Here is a 16820-nt window from a genome sequence, read left to right as displayed (position 1 = left end):
TTTCCAAGTTACTGCTCCTCTATTTAAGGTAAACACCCAGCCTGACTGAGAACGAAAGTTGTCTCTATCTGTCTGAATGATGGCGTCACTATACCCAGTTAGGTGCTGTTTGTTTTTTCGAAGCGAAAATTCATGAAGTCTGCGGACCACCTCTGCAATCCTCTGTAGCAGAAGAGGTGGAACAACGGCTGTAGCCCATAATAAGAAGCATGTTTGTTTTTTTAACATCTGCAGACTGCTGCAGTAAACTGAAATTTAAATAAACTAATTTTATAAACTTAAAATAGTTCTCAACACCGAAATTTTAATAATTCTGGTCTTAAAACATTGAAAGAGTACTAAAAAGAACATGTAAAAAAACAAAAATAAAAAACTTTTTAAAAAAAACTTACAAAAATATAAAAGAAGCTAACAGCTTTATTCTAGAAAAAAAAACTAATTTTAAAAAACATAAAAAAGAAAATAATAAAAAAAATAAGAAAATATTGCAAACGATGTCTACAAAGTTCGTAAAAAATTACACACGTTAAAAAAGATGAAATTGAAACTGAAAATATTATTAACGGAAACGGTAAAAAAAAATAAAAAAATCAAAGCTTTTTTTTTAAAAAAAATCAAGTTAAAAAAATTTGTGGAAACTATAATAAGAAATTGTATAAAATCCGTAAATAAAAGTTTTTAAAAAAATAAGTTTAAAAAAAATAAGTTATACCAAAATTCTAAAAAAACACTTCAAAAAATTGAAAGCTGAAGAGGTTTGAAGAGACAAATCAAGTGTTGCGCCACGCAGCACACGCGCAGATGTTTTGTAGTGTGAAGTCTTCCAAAAAACGAACTGTTGCGAGAGGAAAAGTGTTGCGCGTGTGCTGCGCCGCGCAGCAGAAAGTGGTTTGAAGAGGTTTTTCTAAAAAACAAACAGCACCTTACTCTCAATGTATCACTGCCACCAAGCACAAGGACCCAGTCCTTAGTTCTTTGTAGATACTTGATAATATTCTTAACTGCTATCCAGTGAGCTCTACCTATATTTCCCTGATAACGACTAACCATGCTCAAAGCAAAAGCCACATCAGGGCGAGTACATGTCATAGCATACATGATAGATCCAAGTTCATAAGAATATGGAACTCTTCTCATTTCTACTGTCTCTGCATCAATACTCGGGTTATTAGTCTTACTCAGTTTCGTATTACTCTGTATAGGCAGTTCTCCTTTCATGGAATTCTCCATACTAAAACGCTTTAGCACCTTTTCCAAGTATGTACTTTGACTAAGTCCAATTAGCCTTTTACTCTTGTCTCTCAAAATTCTTATCCCCATAATATAAGCAGCCTCTCCTAGATCCTTCATAGAGAAACACTTTCCAAGCCAAGACTTAATGTCTTGCAAGGTTGGAATGTTGTTTCCTATAAGATGTATGTCATCAACATACAATACAAGGAAGGTTACAATAGTCCCGTTACCTTTGACATATACACAAGATTCATCTTCACTTCTGGAGAAGCCAAACGCTTTGACCTTCTCATCAAAGCAAAGATTACATCTGCGAGAAGCTTGTTTCAATCCATAGATTGATTTCTCAAGCTTACACACTCTCTCTGGATACTTTGCATCCATAAAACCCTCTGTCTGATTCATGTAAACATCCTCAGCCAACTTCTCGTTAAGGAAATCTCTTTTGACATCCATCTGCCAAATTTCATAGTCATGAAAGGCAACTATGGCGAGCATTATCCTAATAGATTTAATCTAAGCTACCGGTGGGAATGTCTCATCATATTCAACCCCTAGGGTTTGAGTAAGCCCTTCGCAACCAGTCGAGACTTGAAAGTGTGTACCTTTCCATCCATGTCGGTCTTCTTCTTAAAGATCCATTTTCACCCAACCATCTTATGACCTGGTATATCGTCAACCAAATTCCAAACTTGGTTGTCATACATGGACTTGATCTCGATGTCCATTGTCTCTTGCCATTTTGCATCCTCAGGGTCTGCCATTGCTTCCTTGTAGTTAGAATGTTCATCCAAACTTACCAATGTACTATTACTAATAAATGTATCACCATCTGTAGTAATATGGAAAACACAGAACTCAGGTGGCATTAAAACTCTACTAGAACGCCTAAGAGGTAATGATTTGTGAATTGGTTCAACTGGAATTTTTTCCTCAGGTTGAGCCCTAGTGTCTTCAGAGGTTCCTTTATCGTTTGATTCCCGAATCTCTTCAAGATCAATTATACTCCCACTATCCTCTTTGAATATGAGCTCTCTCTCGCGAAAGAATCCCCTTCATGCTACAAAGACCACATTCTCACTAGTCCTGTAGAATAAATATCCAAAGGACTTCTGTGGGTAGCATATGAAAATACATCTCTCACTTCGAGCTTCAATCTTGTCATGAGTCTCTCATCTAATGAAAGTTTCACAACCCCAAACCTTGATATGTGCTAACGAGGGAACCTTCCTTGTCCACATTTCGTGAGGTGTTTTGGCAACCTTCTTAGTTGGGACAAGATTAAGAATATGGATGTCAGTCTCTAAGGCATACCCCCAAAATGAGATTGGAAGAGAAGCTCGACTCGTCATAGAACGAACCATATCCAACAAGGTTCGATTGCTCCTTTCAGCGACACCATTAAGTTGTGGTGTCCTAGGAGGTGTCAATTGTGAAACTATTCCACATTCCTTGAGGTATTCGTGGAGCTCAATACGAAGATACTCACCACCTCTATCGGATCTAAGCATCTTTATCTTCCAGCCCAATTGATTCTCGACTTCATGTTTAAGCTCTTCGAACTTTTCAAAGGTTTCTGGTTTATGTTTGATTAAGTAGATATAGCCATATATGTTATAATCATCAGTAAAAGTCACATAGAATGGATTTGCATCCCTTGTGGTGGATCTGAAGGGCCCACACACATCTGTGTATATGAGATCCAACAATCCTTCACCTCTTTCAGAAGAACCAATGAAAGGTGCTTTTTTCATCTTAGCCATTAGACAAGATTCACATGCATCATCTGGCCTTAAGTCAAACGATTCCAACACTCCATCCTTTTGGAGTTGGGCGATGTGTTTCTTGTTAACGGGTCCAAGACAACAATGTCACAACCATGCTTTGTCTATACCATTAGACGAATCAATTTGAAAAACATTATTACCTAAATTGTCTACAATCATCACAGTTTCATACACACCATCACAAGGTAAAGCTTCAAAATAAAAAACACCATATTTATAAGTAGAAATAGAGCCATTCTCATCATTAAAAGAATATCTAAAACCTTGTTTAAACAAGGCATGAAAAGAAAAGATGTTGCGTGTCATCTCTGACGAGTAGAAACAATTTATTAAATCTAATCCTAACCCATTACTAAGCACTAAGCCATAAACTCCAATCTTGGTGACATGTGAAGATCGCCTATTCCCCATGATTAAGTTCATCCTTCCATGCTCCACATCCTCATTTCTTTTTAGCCCCTGCAAATCAGAAAAAATGTGAAATCCACATCCTGTATCAAGGACCCAAGAACAATAATACGATGAGCTATTAGATAAGATAGTGTAAATACCTGTCGAGGTTGGATTCACCTTGCCATCCTTGATATCCTGCAAGTATTTCCGGCAGCTTCGTTTCCAATGCCCCTTATCATTGCAGTAGCAGCAAGTGGCATCCTTGGGATCAGAAACAGGGGGAGCATCAGTACTGAATTTTCCTTTGGGCTATGTGCTTGATGACCCAGCTTGGGACTTTCCCTTCCAGTTTTGCGTGGGAGGACCTTTCCTCTTCTTCCCCTTCCCTTGACTAATGGCCGGCACATGAGCACTAGTAGGAATGGAGGCAACACTTTTTACCTTCATTCCTGCTTCAGCTGTTCGCAGGAGGTGGTGCAATTAAGACAAAGTAGTTTCAATGTTGTTCAAATGATAGGTCAATATGAAGTGATCATCACAACTTGACATAGAGTACAACACTATGTCGATTGCCAACTCTTGTGACATCCTGGAATTTAGGGCTAATATTATAGACGGCCAATTCACCGCGAATCTCGTGATAATCTAATTTATTGAGTTTTAGTGCATCTTAAGTAAAATAAATAAGTTTATTTCAATTATTATATGATGACAGATGATACCTTGCTTCCAAATGTGTAAACTGTCAACCGAATCAAACCGCTTAAACGGCAACACTAATTAATGCATTTGAAAAACTGGAATTTTGCATTAAGTAGTTTTGAGCAAAACAAACATTAAAATATTATAGTACATGTTCCCCTGTTTCCGAATATATATATATATATATATATATATATATATATATATATATATATATATATATATATATATATAAATATATATATATATATATATATATATAACGTCCAAAACGGAGTTCATATGCAAAAGATACGACAGTTTTAAGAAAACAGACAATAAAACATTATTTTACTTTAATCGCGTAAATATGAATCAATCCGTTGAGGCATTTACGCTTTGCCGACAGGATTTCTGAGAACGTTTTTGGAATCAGACTATAGTCTATTATTTAATTTCACACTCGAAATATTTTTAGCAAGAATATTTACAAAAGTCGCGAAAACGAACACTGCGAGCCGTTTAGACGCAAAACTATAAACGCGATTTCTCGGAGTTCTGTAACTCCAAAAATTAATCCGTTTGATGTTCCGGAATCCTTGAATTAAACTCTCTCTAACAGTACTTTAAAAAAAATCAGCTTTCGAATCCCGATGCACCCGGTTTGGAGTGTTTTTTGGGCATTTAATGGGGGTATAACCCCATATGGGGCCCACAAGTGACTCAAGATAATCAAAAATCTGATCTCTTCCTTCCTTGTATCAGCCCATGTGACTCTTTCTTCTTCCCCACTTTTCTTCTTGATTACAAGTCTATATAAAATGGTACAAATCCTAGTCGGAAACATGGCCTTGGCCTTGCTAGGATGTGTGTCTCTTCTACTATTAAAAGAAGCTCATACCACCTCAATTAGAACACAACAACCATATCTCTCTCTCTCTCTCTCTCTCTCTCTCTCTCTCTCTCTCGGGTTGCTCCAAAACCACCCAACACCACGATCCTAAACCACCACTCTACCACCCGCACACCACCTTATAACCCCCTCTTGATCAACCAACACACCCCAGCACCTCCCTAACCTGTTTTCCTTCTCCTTTCCATTTATTGTAGTGAACAAACACCACCAAGGGTGGTGTTGCTGTGGTGACCACCGAGACGCACTACCACCTTGGTTTTTCTATTGATTTGAGCAAGCCCAAACACCCCTTAGTGCATCATTGTTGTTGTAATCCTTCCTTCACTCTTTTGTTCTCTCTCTCGGTTGAAGAACGACCCACACATACTGACTTTGACCACCGAAAAACACCACAGGCCTCTGCCACCTTTCCCCTCCTGTTACAACAACCAGCAGCCACCACCGAAATCCTCTACTGCCCTGTTTCCCTCGCTGCTGCCTTCCCTTTTGTTCCTATCGAAGAGTGCTACCGGACATAAAACGAACAAGGGTAGCAAGAGGCTGTCGGATTCACCTCATGCCACCCTCGTCGTTGCTCAAAACCACCGTCATCACCACCTGTGCAGCTGCTGTTTCTCCACTGTAATTCTCTACCACCGCCACCTTGCACCTTATTTTTCTTCGTCGATCATTGGAAGCAGTCAAGAGTTACATAACCATTTCATATTTTTTTGTTGTTGCGATCATATACAGGAAAGAAGAAAACGCAGAAGGTTGACGACTTCCTGTGTAATCAAACTTAAATAGAAATTATATAGATATCGTCCCTCAAATTTGAATTTGCCCAACTTTAGCCCCTCCTTCTTTAAATTTATTTTCATGAAACAAAAATTAAAATCTCCAAAATTAACCCCCCCCCCCCAGGGCTTTGCCCTTAGTGAATAAAGCAGAGTGATTTGTGATTATAAGATTTGAGTTGTTCTCAATCTTCTTCTGTTGAAATAGATTTTCTATTTCTGAATAGCAGAACCCTATCCAAACATATCCATATATTCATATAAACATATCAAACCCAGACAATCAATCCATCGTCAATCCATTCCGACGCATCATTCAGGTATATTCTGTCTTAATTTTATTAATTCCGTCATGTTTTTCGATTTGGTATCAGAGCTAAGTAACGTTCTTATTATTCTTATTATCAGTTTGCATATTCAATCTATCGTTAATAAGAATATATGCATATGCAGCATCATAAACATGATAAGCATCATAAACATGATAATGAATAACCATTGTTTTTAAATATTCATATTTAAAAAAAGTTATCAACAATTAAAAATTATCGAAAGAAGATTTAATACCATAAATATGTCTCAAGATATTTTCAATTGTTAAATTACTTTTATTTCTTCATGATAGTATCATTTCGAGTAGTTTTAACTATTAATTCTACAAAATTTGAATTTTTTATTAAAATAATATTCGTTCTTAATAATCAAATTAATCAAATTCATGCTTGAAATATATATTTATGTCTAACAAAATTTTGATGAATAGTATTCCTAATAGAAATATTATTTTAAGAATACAGCAAATCCAAGAATCTATAAATAATTCTAAGAAAATTCTCAAGGATTCTTACAAACCTAATAATCAAGGTACGATTTTAAACAATAACCATATTCATGATGTTAGATATTTCATAAGAACTAGTATTAAAATCCGTTACAAGCAAATACGTCATCTAAAAACAAAACTATTTGTATTTTAAAACATATGTCTTTTAAACATTCATTTGTACTTTTACTATTATTTTCTAGCTTTGGTATGACCATCATCATTTGTCATCATAAACATTATTATAATTACCACTACTATTTTTAAATAAATTTTAATCGTAACTTTAAATCCAAAACGAAACTAAACCATTATTATTATAAAATTATAATTATGAGTTTTTCAAGCCTAGATACAAATAAACAAGAATTAAATTTTTTTCGTAAAACATTGAAACAATCTAAAAAAATTTCTTTTAGACTTAAAAATAGATTCTGACATATCAATGATAAATTGTATATCTAATATTGAAGCAATACATATAATAAATAATAGTATAAATTGGAAACAAGAACAAATAAAAAACCTTGAAGATAAAATAACAAAATTAATTTGTTAAATATGAAAAAAAACAACTACTTCACTAGAAAAAAGAAACTAAAAATTTTATTTTTAATACACACAATATATGAAAACTTTACAAGAAAAAGTAGAAACACTAACTAAATTATTTGCAGCACTAGAAATTCCATCTGAAACTCAAGAAAATAATATAGAAATAGAAAATAATTCAGATAATAATGACGCAGAAGTAATATATGATTTTTCTTCAGATGATGAAAACCCTTATTCAAATCCATATAAAGATTCACAAAACAATTTTGGATTAAAACGAAAACAATCATATGTTGAAGATGATTATCAAAGTCAATATATTTATGGACCACCTTCATTAGAAGAAAATTTTTTATATAGACAAGGAATGGTTAAAAATAAACAAAATAAATGGGAAAAAATACCTCCTCAATACATACCTAAGTTATTTACATTTCCAACAAATTCAGATATTCTTTTTATTGATTGTGACCAAAATCCTGAAGCAAAAATTCAAGAATGGAGTAATAAAATGGGAGTACAAATTCAGTTAACCGAAGAATTAAGAAATTTACACCCAAAACATTTTCTTAATTATATCATTCATAAAACACAAGGTAACGCATATCGTTTTCTTTCATCTCTTGATAAAACCGAAACAATGATGATAGCTACTACTGATGCTATGGAAACATTTAAAAATGTATTAAGTCGTCTTATTCAGGAATTCATAGGAAAACAAATTGAAGATAAAATATCAAAAGAAGCTTTTCAATTAGAATCATTATGGCATCTAACTAATTTACGAATTTGTAATATGTGTTATCTAGAACCATTTATATGCGAATATTCCGAACATTATTATAATTTAGATCCCACTAGAAAAAAGGCAGCGTTAGATATGTTCTATCAAAAACTACCATCATCAGTAAGCCAAAGTGTAATAAAAGATTTCCAAGAAGCATTACAACAAAATAAAGTTGCAGACACCTTAGGAGCACGAATAAGCATATTAAAAGCATGGATGCAGAAAAAATGTTTAGAACAAAAAACAGCACAAGATGCAAAAATTGATTTATGTTGTGACATCCTTTCTAACAAAGTAAATCAGTATGGTTGTAAAGAAAAACAACAAAGTAAAAAGAAAATTTGCAAAAAACAAACTTATAAACCCAAATATAAAGAATATTATAAACAAGGGGAAAGAAAATACTTTCGGAATAGAAAACAATATAAACAAAAATATCAATCCAAAACAAATTATTGTCCATCAAATAAAAAAGACTGTAAATGTTGGATATGTCAAGAAGAAGGACACAAAGCCTATGAATGCCCAAAAAAGACTAAAAAAGAAAAAGAAACAAATATATTAAAAATTGCATACGACCTTGGATACGAACCCATAGAAGATTCAAATATAGATTCAGAAATAGATATTTATGCATATACAACTGATTCTGATTCAGATGCAGGTACATAATCCTATGGGAAAAGTATTATTAGAACTTGAGGGAAACCTCATATCTAACCTATCTGGAATATACATTGCTAAAGCATACAATGGTATGAAAATACCATCTGAAGTAAACAATGATAAAGTATACAGTGATATGAATATATCACCAAAAGCATACAGTGATATGAATATATCACCAAAAGCATACATTGATATGAAAATTTTCATATCATCATTTGAAACAAACAAATTTCAGCAATTATTCAGGTACTCAAGAAACGCAAACATTCAGTCCACAGATATATCGAAATGGAAGCAATCATGAAACAAATCAAACACCAGTTCAAACAGAAAGAAGATCAAGAAGCATCATTAGTCAGACAACTCGAAGCAGTCAGACGAGAAAAAAAACAACTACGACAAACAATACAAATTCTATCATCTCAATCAGTACCTAAAGAAGAAGCAGCTAGCAGTTCAACAACGAAGCAACCAAAAGAAGACATTCAAGAAATTTCATCCGATGATAGTCAACCACAAACAATGCTCAAGTCAGAAAAACAACCTGTAAATCCAGAAGAATATCCACCACTTCAAGCAGATCATAAAAATATAAAGAAATGGTACGTGATTTTCAACGGAGAAAACAAAGGAGTATATGACAACTGGGGAATCGCCAGTTCATATATTCTTGAAAAAAATATCATTCACAAAAGCTACAAAACGAAAAATGAAGCAGAAGCCGCATACAACGAAACTTACAAATCAGTAATAAAAGATAACGTAGAATGTTCAAAAACAGTTCTCCTAACACCACAAAAACCTATGACCAGCTTCACACCACAAAAACCTGTATCCATCCCAAGATCCCTTAACCAATTAAATGCAAAAATTGCCCTTGAATCCATTCTATCAACCAAAGAAAAGGAAGCCATGAAAAAACCATCTGCCAAAAAATTCGCCGAATTATGGGATAGCCTCGTTTCCTACACTGAGGTCCATTCTTTAATGGGTTTTTACCTAGTAGCCAGGCGCCCAGGCCCTAAAGCAGTTTTCCTAGCCGATTTATCAGATCCTATGACTTTATGGGATTATTTTATTCATGGGTTCATCGACACCATCTATCTAGAAGGCACCAATCTACACTGCATCAGCGAATTCCCTTCTGCTGTGCAAACTATCATCAGAAATTATAAAATACGCTTTGCAAAACAAGAAAGAGGATTATTCATCAAAATGCATTCTAGCTACCCAATTTTTGATGAAGAATCTCAACTAATTATCCCAAGTATTACTTATGCAAACATGGGAATAAGCAACGGCTCAAAACCAACAAAAGATGATCTACCCCATGAATCCCCAACACAAGAACATCTAATCTTTGCACTTGCCGGTGTTTATTTAGCATCATCACGCATTGGCAACGGTAAAGATCAAAGGTCAAGAATCAGAGTAAATTATGCTAGTAAAACTTTCATTATCTACTCTTTAACAGACAATGAAATCACTCCGGAAGCAATGAAAGCAATTGAAACATTCGAACAACCTTTCGAAAATATTTCTCATCAACTGGCTGAATTACCCGATGATATCAAGAAACAACTTTGCAAACATATTATGCATGCTCCAAGACACAATTGCAGTCACTGTTCAGAAAACACAGAAGAAACACCATTCATGGAAGATTAACGTCAGCCATGACACAAGCAAACATTATTCAAAAACATGTCTTTTCGGAGGCGGGAGGAATGACGTAAGCAATGACATAAGAAGCCATTATTAAAGAAGACACATTATTGAAGACATGTGGCCTTTCAATATGAAAAGGAATTTGTAATTATTTATGGTTTTGTCTTTTATAATTATTGTATGCAAAGTGTCGGTAGCATAGTAAAATAAAGTATGTAAGACCTTCAATACTCTAGGGGGCATTAATGTAAATAGGTTTGTCATATTGCAATCAACCGATTGCAGTTCTATTATTGTACTCGACTCCTTTGAGCCTATAAATAGGGCCTTTGCCCATATGGAATGAACAAGCTAAGTTTGAGTGTTTAAGATTTGAGTTGATCTCAATCTTCTTCTGTTGAAATAGTTCGTCTATTTCTGAATAGCAGAACCCTATCCAAACATATCCATATATTCATATAAACATATCAAACCCAGACAATCTATCCATCGCCAATCCATTCTGACGCATCATTCAGGTATATTCTGTCTTAATTTTATTAATTCCGCCATGTTTTTCAATTTAAGAATGACGTAAGCAATGACATAAGAAGCCATTATTAAAGAAGACACATTATTGAAGACATGTGGCCTTTCAATATGAAAAGGAATTTGTAATTGTTTATGGTTTTGTCTTTTATAATTATTGTATGCAAAGTGTCGGTAGCATAGTAAAATAAAGTATGTAAGACCTTCAATACTCTAGGGGGCATTAATGTAAATAGGTTTGTCATATTGCAATCAACCGATTGCAGTTCTATTATTGTACTCGGCTCCTTTAAGCCTATAAATAGGGCCTTTGCCCATATGAAATAAACAAGCTAAGTTTGAGTGTTTAAGACTTGAGTTGATCTCAAAGTTCTTCCTCTGTTGAAATAGTTGTTCTATTTCTGAATAGCACAGCCCTATCCAAATATATTCATATAATCATTCATATAATCCAAACAATCCATCGCCAATCCATCCCGACGCATCATTCAGGTATAATTCTATCCTAATCTTTTTATTAATTCCGTCATGTCGTTCAATTTGATTATTAAAGAAGACACATTATTGAAGACATGTGGCCTTTCAATATGGAAAGGAATTTGTAATTATTTATGGTTTTGTCTTTTATAATTATTGTATGCAAAGTGTCGGTAGCATAGTAAAATAAAGTATGTAAGACCTTCAATACTCTAGGGGGCATTAATGTAAATAGGTTTGTCATATTGCAATCAACCGATTGCAGTTCTATTATTGTACTCGGCTCCTTTGAGCCTATAAATAGGGCCTTTGCCCATATGAAATAAGCAAGCTAAAATTGAGTGTTTAAGATTTGAGTTAATCTCAATCTTCTTCTGTTGAAATAGCTCGTCTATTTCTGAATAGCAGAACCCTATCCAAACATATCCATATATTCATATAAACATATCAAACCCAGACAATCAATCCATCGTCAATCCATTCCGACGCATCATTCAGGTATATTCTGTCTTAATTTTATTAATTCCGCCATGTTTTTCGATTTGGTATCAGAGCTAAGTAACGTTCTTATTATTCTTATTATTAGTTTGCATATTCAATCTATCGTTAATAAGAATATATGCAACATCATAAACATGATAATAAATAACCATTGTTTTTAAATATTCATATTTAAAAAAGTTATCAACAATTAAAATATTTATCGAAAGAAGATTTAATATCATAAATATGTCTCAAGATATTCTATTCAATTGTTATATTATTTCTCCATGATAATCTCATTCCGAGTTATTTTAACTATTAATTCTACAAAATTTGAAATTTTTATTAAAATAACACTCGCTCGTAATAATCAAATTAATCAAATTCATGCTTGAAATATATATTTATGTCTAACAAAATTTTGATGAATTGTATTCCTAATAGAAATATTATTTTAAGAATACAGCAAATCCAAGAATCTATAAATAATTCTAAGAAAAATCTCAAGGATTCTTACAAACCTAATAATCAAGGTACGATTTTAAACAATAACCATATTCATGATGTTAGATATTTCATAAGAACTAGTATTAAAATCCGTTATAAGCAAATACGTCGTCTAAAAACAAAACTATTTGTATTTTAAAACATATGTCTTTTAAACATTATTATAATAACCACTACTATTTTTAAATAAATTTTAATCGTAACTTTAAATCTAAAACGAAACTAAACCATTATTATTATAAAGTTATAATCATGAGTTTTTCAAGTCTAGATACAAATAAACAAGAATTAAAATTTTTTCGTAAAACATTGAAACAATCTAAAAAATTTCTTTTAGATTTAAAAATAGATTCTGACATATCAATGATAAATTGTATATCTAATATTGAAGCAATACATATAATAAATAATAGTATAAATTGGAAACAAGAACAAATAAAAAATCTTGAAGATAAAATAACAAAATTAATTTGTTAAATATGATACAAAAACAACTACTTCACTAGAAAAAAGAAACTAAAAATTTTATATATGGAAACTTTACAAGAAAAAGTAGAAACACTAACTAAATTATTTGCAGCATTAGAAATTCCATCTGAAACTCAAGAAAATAATATAGAAATAGAAAATAATTCAGATGATAATGACGCAGAAGTAATATATGATTTTTCTTCAGATGATGAAAACCCTTATTCAAATCCATATAGAGATTCACAAAACAATTTTGGATTAAAACGAAAACAATCATATGTTGAAGATGATTATCAAAGTCAATATATTTATGGACCACCTTCATTAGAAGAAATTTTTTTATATAGACAAGGAATGGTTAAAAATAAACAAAACAAATGGGAAAAAATACCTCCTCAATACATACCTAAATTATTTACATTTCCAACAAATTCAGATATTCTTTTTATTGATTGTGACCAAAATCCTGAAGCAAAAATTCAAGAATGGAGTAATAAAATGGGAGTACAAATTCAGTTAACCGAAGAATTAAGAAATTTACACCCAAAACACTTTCTTAATTATATCATTCATAAAACACAAGGTAACGCATATCGTTTCCTTTCATCTCTTGATGAAACCGAAACAATGATGATAGCCACCACTGATGCTATGGAAACATTTAAAAATGTATTAAGCCGTCTTATTCAGGAATTCATAGGAAAACAAATTGAAGATAAAATATCAAAAGAAGCTTTTCAATTAGAATCACTATGGCATTTAACTAATTTACGAATTTGTAATATGTGTTATTTAGAACCATTTATATGTGAATATTCTGAACATTATTATAATTTAGACTCCATTAGAAAAAAGGCAGCATTAGATATGTTCTATCAAAAATTACCATCATTAGTAAGCCAAAGTGTAATAAAAGATTTCCAAGAAGCATTACAACAAAATAAAGTTGCAGACACCTTAGGAGCACGAATAAGCATATTAAAAGCATGGATGCAGAAAAAATGTTTAGAACAAAAAACAGCACAAGATGCAAAAATTGATTTATGTTGTGACATCCTTTCTAATAAAGTAAATCAGTATGGTTGTAAAGAAAAACAACAAAGTAAAAAGAAAATTTGGAAAAAACAAACTTATAAACCCAAATATAAAGAATATTATAAACAAGGGGAAAGAAAATATTTCCGAAATAGAAAACAATATAAACAAAAATATCAATCCAAAACAAATTATTGCCCATCGAATAAAAAAGACTGTAAATGTTGGATATGTCAAGAAGAAGGACACAAAGCTTATGAATGCCCGAAAAAGACTAAAAAAGAAAAAGAAACAAATATATTAAAAATTGCATACGACCTTGGATACGAACCCATAGAAGATTCAGATATAAATTCAGATATAGATATTTATGCATATACAACTGATTCTGATTCAGATGCAGGTACATAATCCTATGGAAAAAGTATTACTAGAATTAGAACTTGAGGGAAACCTCATATCTAATCTATCTGGAATATACATTGCTAAAGCATACAATGGTATGAAAGTACCATCGGAAGTAAACAATAATAAAGTATACAGTGATATGAATATATCACCAAAAGCATACAGTGATATGAATATATCACCAAAAGCATACAGTGATATGAATATATCACCAAAAGCATACATTGATATGAAAATTCTCATATCATCATTCGAAACAAACAAATTTCAGCAATTATTCAGGTACCCAAGAGACGCAAATATTCAATCCATAGATATATTGAAATGGAAGCAATCATGAAGCAAATCAAACACCAGTTCAAACAAAAAGAAGAGCAAGAAGCATCATTAGTCAGACAACTCGAAGCAGTCAGACGAGAAAAAGAACAACTACGACAAACAATACAAATTCTATCATCCCAATCAGTACCTAAAGAAGAAGCAGCTAGCAGTTCAACAACGAAGCAACCAAAAGAAGACATTCAAGAAATTTCATCCGATGAGACTCAGCCACAAACAATGCTCAAGTCAGAAAAACAACCTATAATACAAAATCCAGAAGAATATCCACCACTTCAAGCAGATCAAAATATAAAGAAATGGTACGTGATTTTCAACAGAGAAAACAAAGGAGTATATGACAACTGGGGAATCGCCAGTTCATATATTCTTGAAAAAAATATCATTCACAAAAGCTACAAAACGAAAAATGAAGCAGAAGCCGCATACAACGAAGCTTACAAAGCAGTAATAAAAGATAACGTAGAATGTTCAAAAACAGTTCTCCTAACACCATAAAAACCTATGACCAGCTTCACACCACAAAAACCTGTATCCATCCCAAGATCCCTTAACCAATTAAATGCAAAAATTGCCCTTGAATCCATTCTATCAACCAAAGAAAAGGAAGCCATGAAAAAACCATCTGCCAAAAAATTCGCCGAATTATGGGATAGCCTCGTTTCCTACACCGAGGTCCATTCTTTAATGGGTTTTTACCCAGTACCCAGGCGCCCAGGCCCTAAAGCAGTTTTCCTAGCCGATTTATCAGATCCTATGACTTTATGGGATTATTTTATTCATGGATTCATCGACACTATCTATCTAGAAGGCATCAATTTACACTGCATCAGCGAATTCCCTTCTGCTGTACAAACTATCATCAGAAATTATAAAATACGCTTTGCAAAACAAGAAAGAGGATTATTCATCAAAATGCATTCTAGCTACCCAATTTTTGATGAAGATTCTCAACTAATTGTCCCAAGTATTACTTTTGCAAACATGGGAATAAGCAACGGCTCAAAACCAACAAAAGATGATCTACCCCGGGAATCACCAACACAAGAGCATCTAATCTTTGCACTTGCCGGTGTTTATTTAGCATCATCACGCATTGGCAACGGTAAAGATCAAAGGTCAAGAATCAGAGTAAATTATGCTAGTAAAACTTTCATTATCTACTCTTTAACAGACAATGAAATCACTCCGAAAGTAATGAAAGCAATTGAAACATTCGAACAACCTTTCGAAAAATTTTCTCATCAACTGGCTGAATTACCCGATGATATCAAGAAACAACTTTGCAAACATATTATGCATGCTCCAAGACACAATTGCAGTCACTGTTCAGAAAACACAGAAGAAACACCATTCATGGAAGATTAACGTCAGCCATGACACAAGCAAACATTATTCAAAAACATGTCTTTTCGGAGGCGGGACGAATGACGTAAGCAATGACATAAGAAGCCATTATTAAAGAAGACACATTATTGAAGACATGTGGCCTTTCAATATGGAAAGGAATTTGTAATTATTTATGGTTTTGTCTTTTATAATTATTGTATGCAAAGTGTCGGTAGCATAGTAAAATAAAGTATGTAAGACCTTCAATACTCTAGGGGGCATTAATGTAAATAGGTTTGTCATATTGCAATCAACCGATTGCAGTTCTATTATTGTACTCGGCTCCTTTGAGCCTATAAATAGGGCCTTTGCCCATATGAAATAAGCAAGCTAAAATTGAGTGTTTAAGATTTGAGTTGATCTCAATCTTCTTCTGTTGAAATAGCTCGTCTATTTCTGAATAGCAGAACCCTATCCAAACATATCCATATATTCATATAAACATATCAAACCCAGACAATCAATCCATCGTCAATCCATTCCGACGCATCATTCAGGTATATTCTGTCTTAATTTTATTAATTCCGCCATGTTTTTCGATTAACTTAAATAGAAATTATATAGATATCGTCCCTCAAATTTGAATTTGCCCAACTTTAGCCCCTCCTTCTTTAAATTTATTTTCATGAAACAAAAATTAAAATCTCCAAAATTAACCCCCCCCCCCTTTTTTTGGAAAAGCCTTTCAATTTAACCCAATTTTAATCTAAATTTATTTATAAAATTTTGATATACTTTATTTATTTATTTATCTATTTTAGATTAAATAAAACATTGGATTATTAACTTTTTACAAAATATTAATTATATTTTGAATTAAATTAATTTTGGATTTTATTTACCAATTTTGGAAAATATTAAAATAAATATTTTTTAGATAAAATTTATTTAATTA

The sequence above is a fragment of the Lactuca virosa genome, chromosome 9 (assembly GCF_052849685.1).
Source record: "Lactuca virosa cultivar CGN04683 chromosome 9, Lactuca_virosa_CGN04683_v6, whole genome shotgun sequence".
Taxonomy (NCBI): domain Eukaryota; kingdom Viridiplantae; phylum Streptophyta; class Magnoliopsida; order Asterales; family Asteraceae; genus Lactuca; species Lactuca virosa.
The sequence above is the reverse complement of the archived record's forward strand: the minus strand, read 5'-3'. Positions refer to the sequence as shown.